The sequence below is a fragment of the Balaenoptera borealis genome, assembly GCF_965194805.1.
Source record: "Balaenoptera borealis genome assembly, chromosome: 6".
NCBI lineage: Eukaryota > Metazoa > Chordata > Mammalia > Artiodactyla > Balaenopteridae > Balaenoptera > Balaenoptera borealis.
In genome coordinates, this window is record NC_138863.1 from 13,665,372 (window position 1) to 13,671,371 (window position 6,000).

The window sequence follows — 6,000 nt, forward strand, 5'->3', positions numbered from 1 at the left end:
AGGGCCTGCCTGTGTCCTGTAGGCATGTAGATTTGCCATCTCTAGTCTAGACAAACTCCTTTGTTTTAATAACTAGAACACTGAAGTTCATGGTGATGACCAACTTTCATTCACATTATCTCTTTAGCAGCAGACCAGGTTTGCACTGTCAGTTTTTCACTATTTCAGAAAGTAGTTTCTCTTACAGACACTTATTCACCATGGAAAATGGGGTTGCAAAAGTTCACCATTCAAATTCTGCCCAGTTAATACTGAGGCAGGTGGCTCATTTCAGTATATGGCTAATTTCAGAAGCCTAAAGAGTAAAACAATCCATGATCAATGCAAGAAATGATCAGCCACAATACTTTTAATGTGAAATAAATCTTATTCAGCTTTTGTGGACTTTGTGCCCTCAATATTTTCAACTCCTTTGGTGAGAAAGTCGGTTTTTTTTCAGTTAAAAAGCAATTTTTAAACACATTTATTTGGATGACTACTATTTAAAAAAAAAAAAAAAACAGAAAATAACAAGTGTTAGCTAAGATGTGGAAAAAAAAAATCCCTGTACGCCATTGGTGGGAAGGTAAAATGGTGCTGCCACCATAGAAAACAGTATGAAGGTCCCTCAAAAAATTAAAAGTAGGATTACCATATGATCCAGACATCCCACTTCTGGTGATGTATCCGAAAGAACTGAAAGTGGGATTGCAGAGAGATGTTTGCACACCCGTGTTCATAGCAACACTGTTCAAAATACCCAAGAGGTGGAAGCAACCCAAGTGTTCATCCATGGATGAAAAGATTATTTTTAATGTTGTCTATATGTACAATAGAATATTATTCAGTCTTTAAAAGGAAGGAACTTCTCTAAGTCTGTGGGTCTGTTTCTGTTTTGTGAATAAGTTCATTTGTGTCATTTTTTTTTTGTATAACTAAATCACTTTGCTGTACACCTGAAACTAACACAACATTGTTAATCAACTATACTGCAATATAAAATAAAAAGTCAAAAAAGAAGGAAATTCTGACACATGCTACAACATGGATGAACATTGAGGTTACTTGGCTAAGTAAAATAAGCCAGTCAGAAAAAGACAAATATCATATGATTCCACCTCCATGAGGTATTTAGAGTAGTTAAAATCATAGAAACCAAAAGGAGAATGGTGGGTGCCAGGGGCTGGGGGAGGGGGGGAGTGGGAAGTGCTTGCTTAATGGGTCCAGAGATTCAGTTTTGCAAGATGAAAAGTTCTGGAGCTTGGCTGGCCAACAATGTGAATATACTTAACACGACTGAAGTAAACAGTTAAAAAATGTTTAGGAGGGTAAATTTCATGTTATGGGCTTTTTACTACAATAAAAATAATTTTTTTGAAAAAGAAATTTCTTAGTCAAATCTGCTAGGTTTGGGGGGATCTGGTGTAATTGTCTCAAAGGCCAGAGTGATGAGATTCAAAGATGAACTAGAAAGACGATGTGTGTCCTATCCTGCAGAGGCTCTTGTGAAGGAGAACTTCCATTCACATCAGCATGGTTAAGCAAGTTCAAAGACAAAGTCAGGCTCTCAAAAGATCCTCTCGGGCTTCCCTGGTGGCGCAGTGGTTGAGAATCTGCCTGCTAATGCAGGGGACATGGGTTCGAGCCCTGGCCTGGGAAGATCCCACATGCCACGGAGCAACTAGGCCCGTGAGCCACAACTACTGAGCCTGCGCGTCTGGAGCCTGTGCTCCACAACAAGACAGGCCGCAATAGTGAGAGGCCCGCGCACCGCGATGAAGAGTGGCCGCCACTTGCTGCAACTAGAGAAATCCCTCGCACAGAAACGAAGACCCAACACAGCCATAAATAACTAAATAAATAAATAAAATTTAAAAAAAGAAAAGATCCTCTCAATCGATGAGTAAAAAAATGCTCTCTAGAGCTGGAACTGATAAATTTTTAGATGACAATTTTATCTCATTCTGAAAACTACAACAAAAAATTTTGCATTTAATATGTTTCAGATTTACTCTAAAAATGAGTTAAAAAGTGAGGAATTCGGTTGTTATATCTAATAAAATTCAAATAGAGTATAAAATATATTTTATGATATTTGACTCATCTTTATCTTGGGAATTAATAATCTGCTTTGGGTTTTTAATACTCCTCTCGGTATAGATTATGTACTCCTATTTGCTAATCCTAGAGGTCATTATTCCTGGAATTAACAGCAAGGACTGTATTAGCTGCTCATATTGTAATAGTTCTGTCTCCCTAGGGCAATCAGTCACTGAGGCAAGATCAGTGTCAGTGTCCCAAAAGGCAGTCCCAATGCAAACCACCCTCTGATAATTTTGTAATTGTTGGTCTATTTTTATCTGCTGAATCGGGGTACCTGTAAACTGCTGGTGTGCATATCATTTTGTCTCATCAGCTTTCCACACTGTCTCAATGTATCTAAAGACTGCCAAGGAAAGAGCCACTGTGCCAAATGCTCCAAATGCATCTCAATAGACTGAGTTTGGGTCACTGGAGATATTTCAAATGGAAACTGGAATCTATCCAGGAAACAGATTAGTCTAGTGCTCTAGGGCTAGACCACCTTTAAAAGACAAACTTCAGCTTTGTCTGAAAATTATGGAGTCACAGCTGTTATATGTGTCTTGAAACTTATCCACTCCAACTAACATTATCATATACTGACACATTATCATGGTACTCTTGTAAATTCTGTGAGTGTTAGAGAAATGACACTGGGGAGAGGGGAAAAAAAAAACCCAATAAGACTAGTCTTTGCTCTCAAGAAGTTTATATCTTAGTCAAGGAGATAAATGCTATGTCCACGGTTCCAGAAAAATGCGTGACAGTATATCATCATGTCAAAAATTTGTGATGTCTGCTACATTTATTAAAAGAATTCAGAGACGGAAAATACCAAGGTGATATGGAGTATTGAGAAGGGTTTCATGAACCTGATAGGGTTCCAAGAGGACCTTGAAAGAAAGATGGTATGCAAAATAGAAAGCAGACCACTTGTATGTTCTCACTTCAATTCTGCAATAAACATTTCCTATATTTGCTTTATCACACATCTACCCATTATTCATTCCTATAACCATCCATCATTCCATCTCATTTTAAAAATACATATTTAGGGTAAATTGCTCACATCAGTATATCTCACCCCTAAAAACTTTAGCATGAGTAACATTAGAGTTCAATAGTTATTCATAATTTGGGAGGGGTAAAATTTACATAAAGTAAAATGCACAAATCTTAAGTGTACTCTTTGATGTGTTTTGACAAATGCTTGCCCCTGAGTAATATAACCCTTCTTTAAAGATACACAACACTACCAACACTCCAGAAGTTTCCCTCGGTGCCCTTTTCCTATCAATACCCACCCCCCTCTAACTCCCTTGAGGCAGCCACTGTTCCAATTTTCTATCCACAAATTACTTTTGCTTATTGTAAACACCAGGTAAATGGAATTATAAGCTATCTTTTGGGTAAGGCTTCTTTATAGCATAATGTTTTTGAGAGTCATTTAAGTTTTTGCATGAATGAGTATTTCATTCCTTTTTAGTGCTGGGTAGTATTCCACTATGTAAATGGACCATAATTTGTTTATCTATTTTTTGTTGGTAATCACCTGGGCTATTTACATTTTGGGGCTATTATGATTAAAGCTGCTTTAAATCTTTCTGTACAGATCTTTTCATTTCCCTTATGTAAGCACCTAGGAGTAGAATTGCCGGGCCAAAAATAAGAAGGTAAAAATAACTTTACAGCTTATACCAGGACCTCATTTACAGTAGAGGATAGACTAAGAATAAAACTGGATGATGGATTTTAAATTAAATTTTATTCTATAAAACACTATAGATAACCATTAAAATTATATTTGTTTCTGAGAGAATGCTGGGAGAGGTATGTCATAGAAATATTCAGTCCCATAATTTGTATTTCTTTGCTTCAAAAAGCTTCTAGAAAAAAACCTTTGCAAAGGATTGTTACAAAAATTGCATCCTATCAGGGAGTAGTGGGGAAAAAAAAGAATGAAATTCAGTCATTGGGGATCATTACTTTTTATATTAGTCCATATTTTATGCAATCCTTCTCAAAGTTTTAAAATTCAACAAAATGAAGAAACGTGCAACTTAACTAATTTTTCATTCTGTCTTTCTATTAAAAAGAAAAAAGTGAGAACATGCAATGATCATTATTATGTTCTGTGTAAATAGTAATTCTTTCATGCTAGTAATTGCAGGTAAGAATTTCCCTAATAACACCAGGATAACCTAGAAGAATTAGATCCATTTGTCATGTTTACTGGTGATTTTTCTAAAACAAATTTTTAACTTAGATTTTTTTTTTTCAAATTATAGTATAATGTATCTAATTTTATAGTGACTCAGATTCTGGGAAGAGTTAGATACCCTATCTTAGTAGTTTTTGGACTTCTAGAGTTTGCTTTATGCTGAGAAAAACTGACACAGTTACTAAAAATACTGATTCGCAGGTGTTTCCCCTGGAGATTCTGCTTCAGTAAGGAGAAGATGAGGCCAGCAAAGAGCCCTCCAGGGACTGTAGACAGCACATCTGAACTTCACTAGTCTATTTCGCCCTCCCTCTGCTCCTACACTCTTGGAATGAGCAGGCCATTGTACCCCTGTGGGTTTCGTTCCCTTATTTGTTAAAAAGAAAAAAGAAGAGCATTAGTACCTAGAAATGTACTCAGATCTTGCCACTCCTGCCACAACCCTCCAATCGATGCATGTACCTTTAGAATAGAACTGGAAGCCTTGCCATCACACTGTCTGCAAGGCCAAGGTGATGGGGCCCCTGACTCACCCTGTGTCCTCCCCTTCTGGCAATTCCCCCAGGTTCACGCTGCTGTCGCCACACTGGCCTGCTGGCCCTCACATGTGGCAAACTCACTGCTAACTCAAGGCTATGCACTTACTGTTCCATTTGCCTGGAAAGGTCTTCCCCTAGGCAGTTGCACGTCCTGCTCCCTCGTTTCATTCAGTTCCCTGTTCACGTATTACTTCCTCAAAGGGGACTTCTCCGAACTCCATGGCTGAAATCCAAAGCAGCATTTCTCCCCTTCCTTCTGATCATTCCCTACTTCCTATTCTGCTTTTTGTTTCCCCTAGTATTTGTCACTACGTGGAATTACACAATAAATCAGTTATTTATTGCTAGGTTATTTATTTATATGTGAATTTGTTTATATGTTATGCTCCATGAGGGTCAGTATTGTTAGTCCATTCAGGCTGCTCTAACAAAAACACGATGGGGCTTCCCTGGTGGTGCAGTGGTTAAGAATCTGCCTGCCAGTGCAGGCGACACGGGTTCGAGCCCTGGTCTGGGAAGATTCCACATGCCGTGGAGCAACTGAGGCCTTGCACCACAACTACTGAGCCTGTGCTCTAGAGCCCGCGAGCCACAACTACTGAGCTTGTGTGCCGCAGCTACTGAAGCCCACGCGCCTAGAGCCCGTGCTCCTCAACAAGAGAAGCCACCGCAATGAGAAGTCTGAGCACCGCAACGATGAGTAGCCGCCGCTCGTTGCAACTAGAGAAAGCAGCGCACAGCAACGAAGAACCAAAGCAGCCAAAAATAAACTAAATAAATAAATTTATTTTTAAAGAAATTAAAAAAACACACACACGCACACAATAAACTGAAGACTTGTAAACAACAAACATATCTTTCTCCCAGTTCCGGAGGCTGGGAAGTCAGAGACCATGGTGCCAGCAGATTTGGTGTCTGGTGAGAACATGCTTCCTCATAGACAGTGCCTTCTTGCTGTGTCCTTACATTGTGGAAGGTACTCCGAGGTCTTTTTACAAGGGCACTAACTCTAATCATGAGGGCTTCACCCTAATGAGCTAATCACCTTCCAATGGCCTCACCTCCTAATATTTTCATCTTGGGGTTAAAGATTTCAACATATGAAATTTGGGGGCACGTGAACATTAAGACCATAGCAGCCAGGAATATTCATCTCTTTTGTTTAATCTACCTTGAGAA